At 43.0% G+C, this 12,819-nt stretch overlaps 1 protein-coding gene across 2 annotated transcripts in view; it reads left to right on the plus strand.

Moving 5' to 3' along the window:
* The window catches only part of TMEM45B (transmembrane protein 45B), a 37,178-nt gene that overhangs the window by 18,880 nt on the left and 5,479 nt on the right, over nt 1-12,819 (plus strand). The window lies entirely within an intron of this gene.

Below are 12,819 nucleotides of genomic sequence, written 5' to 3' on the forward strand. Positions count from 1 at the left end.
CCCGCATATATTGCTGGTAGGATTATCAAATGGGGCAGCCACTTTGGGGAAGCAAGCTGGTAGTTCCTCAAAATGTTAAAATGATGAGCAACAATTTCACTCCTAGGTATATGCCCAGGAGAAATGAAAGCATAGGTACAAACAAAAATATGTACACAAGTATTCATAGTACCATTATTTATAACAACCCAAATGTCCATCAACAGATAAATAACAAAATGTGGCATCTATCTAATGAAATGCTATTCAGCAATAAAAAGGAGTGAAGTATTGACATGTGCTACAGTGTGAGTGAACTCTGAAAACATAATGCTAAATGAGAGAGGCTGAGATAATTTACCTGAAATCTCTAGAACAGGCAGACCCACGGTGACAGAAAATACAGTAGAGGTTGCCTGGGGCTGAGAGGTTAGAAGGAAATGAGGAATGACTGCTAACAGGTTTTCGATTTCTTTTTGGGTTGATGAAAATGTTCTAAAATTAGGCAGTGGTGATGGTTGAACAGTGTGAATATACCAGAAACCACTGAATTGTACACCTTAAAGGGCTGATTTGCAATGCAATATAAAAATAATATAGAATTGTACACTTGAGCCTGATCTGCGGTGGCACAGGGGATAAAGCATTGACCTGGAATGCTGAGGTTGCTGGTTCGAAACCCCACACCTGGCCAGTCAAGGCACATATGAGAAACAACTTGATGCTTCCCTATCACCCCTTTTCTTGCTTTCCTATCTCTAAAACCAATAAATTTTTTTTAATTTAAGAATTGTACACTTGAAACCTATATAATTTTATTAACCAGTATCACCCCAATAAATTTAATAAAAAATTAAAATAAAGGAGTGAATTTTATGGTGTGTGAATTAAATGTTAGTAAAGCTACTATTTTTTTTTTTTCAAAAAAAGGTGAACATAATCCCAAGAATGCACTAAGACTTCTAGAGCCATCTGAGCATGACTTTCAAATTCATTAGGAAAACCTGTCCTGGGAATAGAAATTATAGTTAATATGGTTGTTGAAACATTTAAAGTACCCTTTTTTATATACCTGACAATTGTCTTTTATAGTGATTTAGTGACTAAATCATTAAAAGTATGTGGAAATGTCAATTAGTTGATGACTAGATAAATACAATATGATGTTATGCTGAATGATGTCCCCTGCCCTCTCCCAAAATTTTACATGTTGAAGTCCTAACCACCAATACCTCATAATGTGACTGCATTATTTAAAGCAGGGGTCCCCAAACTATGGCCCCATGGGCCACATGCGACCCCCTGAGGCCATTTATCCAGCCCCTGCCGCACTTCCGGAAGGAGCACCTCTTTCATTGGTGGTCAGTGAGACCACCACATATATAAAATAAGATATACACATGTCCGCATCCTGTGCTCCTGGAGTACTGTATGTGGCGGTGCCACAAAGCGCTGCGTTGCTCATGTACAGTACTACTTCCGGTGAAGCGGGATGCACACGTCATGGCTCCAGAAGTGCGTCATATCACTTGTTACAGCCAGCAGTGACAAATATGGAACCAGACATTGACCATCTCATTAGCCAAAAGCAGGTCCATGGTTCCCATTGAAATACTGGTCAGTTTGTGGATTTAAATTTACTTGTTCTTTATTTTAAATATTGTATTTGTTCTCATTTTGTTTTTTTACTTTAAAATAAGATATGTGGCCTGACCAGGCGGTTGTGCAGTGGATAGAGCATTGGACTGGGATGCCGAGGACCCAGGTTCGAGACCCCCAAGGTCACCAGCTTGAGTGTGGGCTCATTTGGTTTGAGCAAAAGTTCACCAGCTTGTACCCAAGGTTTCTGGCTCGAGCAAGGGGTTACTCAATCTGCTGAAGTCCCGCAGTCAAGGCACATACGAGAAAGCAATTAATGAACAACTAAGGTGTCGCAATGTGCAACGAAAAACTAATTGATGCTTCTTATCTCTCCGTTCCTGTCTATCTGTCCCTGTTTATCCCTCTCTCTGACTCTCACTCTGTCTCTGTAAAAAAACAAACAAACAAACAAAACCCCAAAATAAAATATGTGCAGTGTGCATAGGGATTTGTTCACAGTTTTTTTATTGTCCAGCCCTCCAATGGTCTGAGGGACAATGTAAAAGTTTGGGGATCCCTGATTTAAAGATACAGTCTTTAAAGAGGTAATTAAGTTAAAAGGAGGTCATTAGGAAGGATTCTAATCCAATATGACTGGTATCTTGATGAGAAGAAATCCCAGACACACACAAAGGAAAGGTGACCTGAAGACACAGGCAGAAGATGAACATCTTAAAGCTAGGAAGAGAGCCTCAGAAGAAACCATACCTGCAGGCACCTTGAACTCAGACTTCTAGCCTCCAGGACTGTGAGAAAAAAGTTTCTGTTGTTTAAGCCACGCGGTCTGGGGTGCTTTACTATAGCAGCTGTGCACACCAATACATTCGGTGTAGCCACACTATGGAATATTCAGCCACAAAAAGGAATGAGATGTGATGTGTCTACAATGTGGATACGACTTGAAAACATCCTAAGAGAAATAGTCACAGAAGACCACATTGTGATTCAATTTATATGAAATGTCCAGAATAGGCAAATGTAGAGATCCAGAGTAGGTCAGTGATGGCCTAGGGCTGTGACGGGTAGGAGGAGGGCCAGGGGGAGTGCAGAGTGACTAATGGGTCAGGGTATTCTTTTGTGGGCAATGAAAACGTTCTAAAGTTGAGTAGGGTGATGATTGCAGAACTCAGTGAAGAGACTCAAAACACTGAATTTTACACTTTCTGTAAATTATATGGTATATGAATTATATCTCGATAAAGTTTTGTGGGGAGTTTTGGGGGGTTTTGTTTAGAAAATAAGGTATGTAGAGCAAGGCAGGGAAGTGGGCGCATCATCCACAGCTTTGAAAGAGAACACTGAGAATAAACAGTGACATGAGCCACAAGACAAGGCAGGGAGCCTGGCCTCTGCTTCCTTCCGGGAGAAAGGAGGTAGGAGCCGACTGAGGATAGAGCAGCGTCCCCCAGCCTCGGCATTGTTAAGATTTGGGGCTGCAGAGTTCTTTGTTGTGGGGGCTCCCCTGGGCATTGTAAGACCTCTAGCAGCACCCCTGGCCTCTGCCCACAAGACACCAGTCACTCCACCACCACCCCGAGCTGTGACACCAAAAATACCTCCAGACGAGTAACGCACGCTGAGAACTGCTGGAGAGAAACGTACCTACGGGTTAACCTTGCCATCCAACAGACTAGTCGCCTGAATCTTCATTAGGCTGTCTTTTAAGACAGGGCAAGTAGGGAGGGGTGGAAGAACTCGAACACAATCTCAAAGAAAAAAAAATGTCTGACATCCAATAGAAAAAGAAGGAGTCAGGGCAGTTCCAGAACAAATCTGCCAAAATACTTGGCAACTTTTTGGTACAAGTTCTGTCATTCTAAGGCACCAAACTTCTTTGGATTTAAAAAGCTATTCAAAACTTAAAAAAAAAAAACTTACCAAAGCCTGAGTGTCCTACCCCTTACAGGTTGACATAGTATATATCTGACTCAGAACACATTAGGTTATGAGGCATTGAAGGGCCCGCCACTGTTGATTTCTCCCAGGCCTGTGTTCATCATGGTCTGCTGGGGGCTCTGCACCAGGTCTCCTCACTCTGGCACCAAAGCCGATGGAGGAGCTGCTGTTGAGAAGGAAAGTGCATCTGGAGGGTCTCGAACTGGCAATTACAACTGGAACTTTCATGTTTTAGCCTAGAAGTGACACGTGTCATTTCTGCTCATAACTCATAAGACCCTACCTGATCACAAGAGGGCCAAAAAGTACAGTCATACCATGGCAGCCTGGAAGACAGAGAGCCAGAAATGTTTAATGAACAGCAGTAAATACTCTCCAAGCACTCTTCCATGTTGCTTTCCCTCCCTGTCCATATAACCATATAACCACATTCGTATGCACACATAGAGGCAGTACATCATCACTGTTGCACAAAAAGGGTCATTTGTAAGTACTGTTTTCCATCCCGCTTGTCTCGGCCAACACTCTCTCATAGAAGACCTTCCAGAGTTCTAATTCATTCTTTCTGTTGATCACATAATATTCCATGGTTAAGATAAATAATTTATTGAGTCAAAGGTATGGCTGGAACTAAGTGGGGTTCCAGGTTCTTTGTGATATTTGGCAGTCCACATATTCAGTATCCTGTCCTCACACATGGGGAGAAACTGGCTTTAACTCCTCCCCCTGCTGAGAAGCCACGTCCTTAGCTCTCCCAATGTCAGAGTGCTGGTTGCTAAGCATAGGCAGAAAACTAAATTTCCTTTTCTTGCTCCTCCTTTTTGATTCTCTCACTCATCTAAATTCATCCCTTCCTTCACGATTCCTACTTTCCCCATCTAAAGTAAGGGAAAACATGGGCTTTATTAACACACAAAAGGTGTCACACAAGTTTTATTTTTAACTCTGGGCAAATAGCATCAGCCACACTTTCTCCTCTCCTCTGCACCATTCCCCTACGTCTGTGCTTCTTTCCTTGCTCCCCACTCCTCACTCCTCACTTTGACCCATTCTCTTTATGACACCTTCAACGGGTCTCCCATTTCACCCGCCTCAAATCAGAGAGAGAGGGAATGTAGATAGGGAAAACGGATGAAAACAAGGAGTACAAGGAGAAGCATGTCAACATCTTACTCAAATTATGTAAGAGCACTCATTCTTTCAGTGTTCAATGTTTTATATACTACTTTTAAAGTTATTTTTTAAAGCTAGAGTTCTCAGGGACTTAGCCTCTTTGAATGTTATCTAAATTATTATTGTTTGTTTGAGGTTAGTTATTGCCTTGTGCCTTCACATAAAAATGGACAGATCTGGCCCTGGCCGGTTGGCTCAGTGGTAGAGTGTCGGCCTGGTGTGCAGGAGTCCCAGGTTCAATTCCCAGCCAGGGCACACAGGAGAAGCACCCATCTGCTTCTCCACCCCTCCCCCTCTCCTTCCTCTCTGTCTCCCTCTTCCCCTCCCGCAGCCAAGGCTCCATTGGAGCAAAGTTGGCCCGGGCGCTGAGGATGGCTCTGTGGCCTCTGCCTCAGGCACTAGAATGGCTCTGGTTGCAACAGAACAACGCCCCAGATGGTCAGAGCATTGCCCCCTGGTGAGATGCCGGGTGGATCCCGGTCGGGCGCACGCGAGAGTCTGATTACCTCCCTGTTTCCAACTTCAGAAAAATACACACACAAAAAAGGACAAATCTTATATCTCTACCACATGTTCTATAATGTTGCTAACCTAATAAACTAAGCTAATAATTTGTTAATGGAAGAAATCCACCTCCCCACTCCTCTCCCCGATCAAATCAAGGTACTCAGCCTTCCAAGTAGCACACGCAAATTTAAAAGTAGTTTTTACAGACATGCTGCAGTCCCTACTGATGTGAATTTTAAATCAAGTAAAAGGGCAGGGTGGAGCCCAGGATGGACACAAGGCAGATAAGGACTTTGCCTGTATTTAGGGTACTGTGTCTCAGAAGAATGGGAAAGGGCAAGGAAGGTTCACAAAGCTGGTTTTTCTGCACTTCTGGCTAGAAAAACAAAGGAGCATAGCAGGCTCGATTGTGAAAGGGAACTGTGTTACATATTAAATGAAAATGGAGAATCTTAAGTTGATCACAAATATTAACTCAAAGTGGCCCATCAACTTAAATGTCATATGCAAAACTCTTAAAACTTCTAGGAGATAACACAGAAAACCTAGATGCACTTGGGTATGGTGATGTCTTTTTAGATACAACAATGATCCATGAAAAAAAAAGTGATAAGTTGGACTTACTTAAAATTAAATTTTCTGTTCTGCAAAAGACAAAATCAAGAGGATTAGAAGACAAGCCACAGACAGAAAATATTTACAAAAGACACATCTGATAAGAACTGTTATCTAAAATAAACAAAGAACACTTAAAACTTAAACACTTGATTTTAAAATGGGCTAAAGATCTTAACACTTTACCAAAGGAGGTATACAGATAAGTATATGAAGAGATGCTACACATCATGTGTCATTATGGAAATGCAAATTAAAACAATGAGATATGTCCCTTGCTGGTTTGCTTTCAACCTTTGTTTCTCACACACTCATAAACTAATTACTAAAGAAAAAGGGGCCCTGACCTCCTCTTCTTTAGTAACTAATTTATTTGTGCCATGAGATGGAAATGGTTGTATTTAGTCAGGGGCACTGACCTTAGTAATTAGTGTGTGTTTGTGCCATGAAAAAAAAAAGGTTGAAAATCACGGATAGAGCATTGGCTCAGCATATGGACATTCTGGGTTTGATTTCTGGTCAGGGCACATAAGAGAAGTGACCATCTGCTTCTCTCCCTGTCCCTCTGCTCCTCCTCTCCCATCTCTCCCTCTTCCCCTCCTGCAGCCAATGGCTTAATTGGTTTGAGCATCACCCCAACTGCTGAGGATAGCGTGTTGGTCCAAGGGTCAGCCTCAGGCACTAAAATAGATTGGTTGATTCAAGCATTGGCCCCACACAGGGGTTGCCAGGTGGATCTCTGTCTGACTTTCTCCCTGTTTCTAACTTCAGAAAAAATACAAAAAACAAAACAAAAGAAAAAAACCAACAACTTGGAAGAAACTTAAATATATATCACTAAGAGAAGGGTGCATGCAGGAGTCTGCCCTGTATCTCCCTTCCTCTCACTTAAAAAACAATCAACAATGAGATACTACCATACACTTATTAGAATGGACAAAATCCAGAACATAAACATCAAATGTTGGTGAGGATGTGGAGCAACAGGAACTCTCATACACGGCTGGTGGAAACGCAAAATGATATACTACTTTGTTGAAAGACATTTTGGCAGGTTTCTACAAAACATACTCTTATGATCCATTAATCTCACTCCCTAGTATTCACCCAAGGAAGATAAAAACTTAGGTCCACACAAAAACCTGCACATGAATGTTTATAATACCTTTATTCATAATTGCCAATTATTGGAAGCCACCAAGATATCCTTCACTAGATGAATGGTTAAACTGTGGTAATTCAGACAATAAATATTATTCAGTGCTAAAAATAAACAAGCTATCAAGCCATTAAAAAAAAAAAAAGAGGTTCTGGTCGGTTGGCTCAGCAATAGAGCATTGGCCCAGAGTGTGAAAGTCCCGGGGTTTGATTCCTAGCCAGGACACACAGGAGAAGCACCTATCTGCTTCTCCACCCTTCCCCCTCTCCTTCCTCTCTCTCTTCCCCTCCCGTAGCCAAGGTTCCATTGGAGCAAAGTTGGCCCCAGCGCTGAGGATGGCTCCATGGTCTCCGCCTCAGGCACTAGAATGGCTCCTGACACAATGGAGCAATGCCCCAGATGGGCAGAGCATCGCCCCCTGGTAGGCATACCAGGTGGATCCCGATCAAGTGCATGCAGGAGTCTGTCTGACTGTCTCCCTGTTTCTAACTTCAGAAAAAATACAAAAAACAAAAGAAAAAAACCAACAACTTGGAAGAAACTTAAATGTATATCACTAAGAGAAGAACCAATCTGAAGAGGCTACATACTATATGACTCTGAGTATGTGACATTCTGGAGAAGGCAAAACTATGTAGACAATAAAAAATTAGTAGTTGCTGGGGGAAGGATGAATGGGAGAGCACAGAGGATTTTTATGGCAGTAAAAATACTCTGTATGATATTATAATGATGGATATATGTCATTATACTTTTGTCGAAACCCATACAATGTGAACAATAGACTTTGGGTGATTATGATGTGTCAGTGTGGGTTCTTCCTAGGTAACAAATGTACCATTCTTGCAGTGATGTCAATGATGGGAGAGACTGTGCATATATGAGTGCAGGGCATACATGAAAATTCTCTGTACCTTTATCTCAATTTTACTGGAAACCTAACACTGCTCTAAAAAGACTGTCTTAAAAAAAATACATGAGACAGGAAAACAAATAGCAAAATGACAGTTGTAAATGTAACCACATCAAAAACTATATTAAAGATGAATGGAGCCTGACCTGTGCTGGTGCAGTGGATAAAGCGTCGACCTGGAAATGCTGAGGTCGCCGGTTCAAAACCCTGGGCTTGCCTGGTCAAGGCACATATGGGAGTTGATGCTTCCAGCTCCTCCCCACCTTCTCTCTCTCTCTCTCTCTCTCTCTCTCTCTCTCTCTCTCCTCCCTCCCTCTCTGTCTCTTTCTCTCTCCTCTCTAAAAAAAAAGAAATAAATAAAAATTTTAAAAAAGATGAATGGATTAAAACCATTTTTATTAAAATAGATGGAGGTTGTTGGCCATGCAAATTCTCAAAGAATCTACCTTTTGTGCATATTTTTAGAATAATTAGATGCATATTCATGGAAATAAACCAAGAAATAAAAATAAATGGCATCCAGTTAACAGAGAATCCAAAACAGGAAAAAGGCAAAGAGCACTGGAAGATGGTGCTGGAAGCTCATATTGGCATAGGGGGCTAGAAGGTCTCTAGGAATAAAATGGAACTGATAAGTTCTCTGAAGATAGAAAGTCTAGACATTAATTTGGTAGACATTTAAATATCTGTTAGTTCATTTGTGGAAAAACACTAATGAAAAGAACTATTAACTCTGGAATAAAACAAAAGCGTTGAAAACATAAGCCAGCCCTGGCCAGTTGGCTCAGTGGTAGAGTGTTGGCTTGGTGTTTGGAAGTCTCAGGTTTGATTCCCGGTCAGGGCACACAGGAGAAGCAACCATCTGCTTCTCCACCCCTCACTTCCCCCCCCCCCCCCGTCGTCCCCTCCCACAGCCATAGCTAGAATAATTCGAGCAAAGTTGGCCCCAGGCACACTGAGGATGGCTTCATAGCGTCACCTCAGGTGCTAAAATAGCTCAGTTGCCAAGCAACAGAGCAACAGTCCAGACAGACAGAGCACTGCTTGTTAGGGGGCTTGCCAGGTGGGTCCCAGTCGGGGAGCATACGGCAGTCTGTCTCTGCCTCCCTGCCTCTCACTTAATAAAAACAAAGAATAAAGAAACCATAATGCAGTATTTGGATCAGCATTCATTCCACAAATAGTTGAGTGCTTACTATGTGTCAGACCATGTTGTAAGCACTGGGCTACCTACAGTAATAACATAGGCCAAATCCCTACTTTCAGGGAGCTTACATTCTAGTGGGTGAAATAGAGGCTTAAAAATAATCATTAAAGAAAATTTAGAAGCATACCTGGGTTAAAAAGTGGGACACGTCTTCTATTTCCACAAACTAGTGAGGGGATACAGAACATCTGAGCAGAGACCCAAGTCAAGTGAAGGAGAGAATAGTTGGCTCTCTGTGGGAGTATTGTAGAATGAACAGATAGTGCACAGACCTGAAGCAGGAGTGTGTTGTATTTGATGAAGCAAAAGAGGGACCCTGGCCTGATCAGGCGGTGCTGCAGTGGATGGAGTGTTGGACTGGGATGTGGAGGACTCAGGTTCGAGACCCTGAGGTTACCAGCTTGAGCGCGGGCTCATCTGGTTTGAGCAAAAGCTCGCCAGCTTGGACCCAAGGTCGCTGGCTCGAGCAAGAGGTTACTCAGTCTGCTGAAGGCCTGTGGTCAAGGCACATGTGAGAAAGCAATCAATGAACAACCAAGGTGTCTCAATGAAAAACTGATGATTGATGCTTCTCATCTCTCTCTGTTCCTGTCTGTCTGTCCCTATCTATCCCTCTCTGACTCTGTCTCTGTAAAAAAAAAAAAAAAAGAGGGACCCTGTGTCACAGGGATGTTGGATAGGAGAGATCAGAGAGAGCACAGGGTCACGTGGAGTCCTGGTAAGGACTTTGGATTCACAGAGCCATCATAATGAAACTAATGGTTGAAACAAATGTATACAATGCAACTGTGGGGTGAAGGGAGAGGTTGTAAAAGAGCTCCAGGAAGTTGTTAGGGAATGCCCAACAACAATAAATTAACAGACGGCAGTGTGTACAAATTAACTAGAATTGTGGAGGCACTTGCCAGAAAAAAAACAAAAAGAATTTAGAGTGGTTTCCTTGGGTGGGAGGGTGTTAAGGGAGGGCCATGGGGATGCTGCTTTTCATTGTAAACCTTTAAGTATTATTTGACATTTTAAAAACTATAAGCATTTTGTGTGTGTGTGTGTGTGACAGAAGGGGGGGACAGATAGGGACAGACAGACAGGAAGGGAGAGAGATGAGAAGCATCAATTCTTCGTTGTGGCATCTTAGTTGTTCATTGATTACTTTCTCATATGTGCTTTGACTGGGGGGCTACAGCAGAGAGAGTGAGCTCTTGCTCAAGCTGGTGAGCCTTGCTCACACTAGATGAGCAGGCACTCAAGCTGGTGACCTCAAGGTTTCGAACCTGGGTCCTCTGGGTCCCAGTCCAACACTGGCTCTATCCACTGCGCCACCGCCTGGTCAGGCTATAAGCATTTTTTAAAAGCTTGTGAAAGTTCCTGCTGAAGGGTGGAAACCTCAACTTTAAATGTGTCATCAAGCGTAAAACAGCTGACAATGTAGCCAGTGGCAGGGATGGTGCTGGCTTGGAATCAGCTATCTTTCTAAATGGTATTTTCTAGATCATCAACTGCTATTCTCACAGCCTACATTTCTTTAGGTCACCATCCAGACCATAGGGAAAAAATAATCGTTTTCCCTCTGAGTAAATTTTATATAACACTCATAACCTGTAGCCTATGCTACTGTAAACAGGATAAAAGAAACCATGCCTGAAATCTTCTGCGGAATAGGGTGGTGTTTATATAGCTATTTTGACTTTTATTGAATTTGAATCTTATTGATCATATTCATTTATACTAGAGCTGCATCAAATCTCTAATTTTTCAAATTATATTCCAATTAGGTGAAAACGATATTGTGCATTCATTTGTATGTCTTTAATTACAGTGAGATTTATATATTATCAACGTGTATTATTTGTGAATCGTGTTTGTATCTTTGCCCATTCTTCCATGGTCTTTTCCTTATTAATTTGTAAGGCTCGCTAAGGAAATATTATGATGAGAAAACAGCTATTTAGAGTTGTTGTCTAAGCAGTTTAGAGTATGACAACCCTGCTCACACCCAGAGACTAGACATGTAGACAAGACCCAAGCTTAGGATTCCCACCCCAACATCCGGATTTGCTTTTCCAGGGGTACCTTTTAAAATAATCACGGAAGGGCCCTGGCCAGTTGGCTCAGTGGTAGAGCATCGGCCTGACGTGCAGAAGTCCCAGGTTCGATTCCCGGCCAGGGCACACAGGAGAGGTGCCCATCTGCCTCTCCACCCCTCCCCCTCTCCTTCCTCTCTGTCTCTTTCTTCCCCTCCCGCAACCAAGGCTCCATTGGAGCAGAGATGGCCCGGGCGCTGGGGATGGCTCCTTGGCCTCTGCCCCAGGCGCTAGAGTGGCTCTGGTCGCAACAGAGGGACGCCCCGGAGGGGCAGAGCATTGCCCCCTGGTGGGCGTGCCGGCTGGATCCTGGTCCTGCGCATGCGGGAGTCTGTCTGACTGTCTCTCCCCGTTTCCACCTTCAGAAAAATACAATAAAAAATAAAAAAATAAAATAATCATGGAAGAATTAAGGCCTCAAAAAGTTAGTGACCTCTACCCCGGCCATCTCAAAAGTTACTATGTGCTTGCTACCCTGCTCTCTCTCTCCTGCTGCTGGTGATGTGGGACAGAAGGCTGCCCTTCTCAGCTCATTGCCCGCCTCCTCCAACCCCTCTCCTTATATCTGGGATCTGTCTTAAGCAATAAACCTTGTGATGCTTCTGCCTTTGTGTGAATGTATTGAAGCTGTCCCCTCAATCAAAAGGACCCTGTGGTTTTTGGTTCTGGCTAGGTAGCTCAGTTGGTTAGAACGTCCTGCTGATATACCAAGGTTGTGGGTTTGATCCCCAGTCAGGGCACGTATGAGAATTAACTAATGAATGCATAAATAAGTGTAACGGCAAATTGTTTTTCTCTCTCTCCCTCTTCAATATCAAACACAGAAAACAAACAAAAACACGACCCTGTGGTTTTCACTTCTCCAAAGTGTGACTTGGATGCTAAGGGAGCTAGTTCCCTGCCACCAGTGTGGGTCACTTGTGCCTCCTCATTCACCAGCTCATAGTCTGCATATTCGCTTATTTATTTATTTTCATTAATTTTGCAAGAGACAGAAAGGGAGAGAGGGAGAGTGAGAAGCATCAACCCATAGTCGCTTCACTTTAGTTGTTCATTGACTGCTTCTCATACATGCCTTGCATGGGGGACAGAAGCTGAGCCAGTGACCCCTTGCACAAGCCAGCGACCTTGGGATCATGTCTGTGATCCCACACTCAACCTGGCAAGCCCGTGCTGAAGCCGGTGACCTTGGGGTTTCAAGCCTGGGACTTCAACATTCCAGGTCGAGGTTCTATCCACCGCACCACTGCACAGGCTGCATATTCTTAACTCAATGCACCAGCTCTGCTCTCAACACAAATACCCATTTGTCATGGCTATCAGATTTTCTTGATTTGCTGTTTGCCTCCTGATGTTTTTGATCTATAAAATGCCAGTGTTTATGAATATTTGTTTCTAGTTCCCTCCTTTATGTTTAGGGAGGCTTTTCTACCCTGAGATCAAGTAATATTTACCTATCCTCCATTTCTCCCTCCTTTTATTTACCTATGTTTTTAAAGCCGTAGGGCCAGTGCTGTCGCTGGGGCATGTAACTCATTTGCAGACAAGACTTCAGTGACACAACAGAAAGACCTACTTTAGGAGAATGAGCTGAATCCTCATTAATGTGGCGTATGCTTTAAGATCTTCAGTCATGTATTGTTTTCCT

The sequence above is a fragment of the Saccopteryx bilineata genome, chromosome 2, assembly GCF_036850765.1.
Source record: "Saccopteryx bilineata isolate mSacBil1 chromosome 2, mSacBil1_pri_phased_curated, whole genome shotgun sequence".
Taxonomy (NCBI): Eukaryota; Metazoa; Chordata; class Mammalia; order Chiroptera; family Emballonuridae; genus Saccopteryx; species Saccopteryx bilineata.